Genomic DNA, 261 nt, shown 5'->3' with positions numbered 1-261 from the left:
GAAACAGTATATTAAACATGGCTAGACCGCAGGGCAGCAGAGGTGGGGCAGGTGATCACGGGCCTCGGGTCAACTGGAAGCCAGCGCTCGGACAGCGGGAGTAACAGAACTTGTCCCTAGTCCCAGGCTTGGCGAGTGATAATCAGCTGAGGCATTCCAGAGCACCCAAGCACCCCGACACCACCAGGGTGCCCCCCCCCGGGCCCGTAATCAAATCCACCCGACCAACAGTGGCTGCAGGAGATGTAGGTTGTGGGTATG

The sequence above is a fragment of the Myotis davidii genome, unplaced genomic scaffold (genome assembly GCF_000327345.1).
Source record: "Myotis davidii unplaced genomic scaffold, ASM32734v1 scaffold274, whole genome shotgun sequence".
NCBI lineage: Eukaryota > Metazoa > Chordata > Mammalia > Chiroptera > Vespertilionidae > Myotis > Myotis davidii.
The sequence above is the reverse complement of the archived record's forward strand: the minus strand, read 5'-3'. Positions refer to the sequence as shown.